The 958-nt window shown below is 48.2% G+C and overlaps 1 protein-coding gene across 1 annotated transcript in view; it reads left to right on the plus strand.

Moving 5' to 3' along the window:
• The window catches only part of BARHL2 (BarH like homeobox 2), a gene marked incomplete at its 5' end in the record, with an annotated part of 2,239 nt that overhangs the window by 532 nt on the left and 749 nt on the right, over positions 1–958 (plus strand). The gene's annotated exons all lie outside the window — the stretch shown is intronic.

Consider the following 958-nt stretch of genomic DNA (forward strand, 5'->3'; position numbering starts at 1 on the left):
AAATTTGGCTTCCCCATTTTTAAGGAAATAGCCCGAGCAATGGGATCGCATGGGAAATCAGACTGTATTTATTTTTAATGCAAATGCACATAAATGATTCTCTGGCTTTCTAAGAACCGGTGGCTCAGCTGCACTTAGTGCATTCAGCCTTTTCATTTTTGCTCATTCGATCTAAAATTAAGATAAAAAATTCTACTTCCCTAGCAATCATCAATACCAAATAAACGAAAAATTAAAAAAACCAACCCACCCAACTTTTAATTAAAAATAAAATAATAATAATAACAACAACAACAACAACTCGGCCGGCGCTCGGCGTAGGGAGATGTAAGGGCTTTGTGCGTTTGGCAAAAGCCTCGCGTTTTCCCTGCGCCGGGATAGAAGGTTTATTTCTCCATCTTCAATTATTTTTTTTTCAATTAGGCATTTCGTGCTGATGGGGAAGCCCCCGCCGTGAGGGGTTCGGAAGTGAAAAGAGCTATGTGTGCGTGGGAAGGGGAAAGGAGGAAAAGAGTGAGGAAGGGCAAGCAGGGAGAGGGGATATTTTCCTGCCGTGTCGGAGGAGCTGTCCTCCCCACAGGCAGCCCGCTGCAGCCGGCAGGCCAAAGGACGAAATTTCCTAATTTTGCCCAACTGAGCTATTTTCGCCGGGCTCAGAGCGGCGCGGTGCCTGCGAGTGCAGCTCATTTTGCTCTTTTACCATTAGCATACGAGTGCCCAAACCAGATGTACAGTCTGGTCTGGCCATTTTTGTGTGCACCAACCTCCCCAGTGGGTCAATTAGGGAGATTATTGTTCTTCCTGCGGGGAAGATCAAGGAGCGCCACAAACTGCGGCCCGAGTGGAGCCGGATTGACAGATCGATTTCCCGGCGTTTCGGGCCGGGGGGAGAGGGCGAGAAAATAACGAAAGCCTGTAGTTGGGAAACGGAGAGTGGGAATCCCGCTGTTCCCCGGAC

This window comes from Corvus brachyrhynchos, unplaced genomic scaffold, assembly GCF_000691975.1.
Source record: "Corvus brachyrhynchos isolate BGI_N302 unplaced genomic scaffold, ASM69197v1 scaffold101, whole genome shotgun sequence".
Lineage (NCBI taxonomy): Eukaryota > Metazoa > Chordata > Aves > Passeriformes > Corvidae > Corvus > Corvus brachyrhynchos.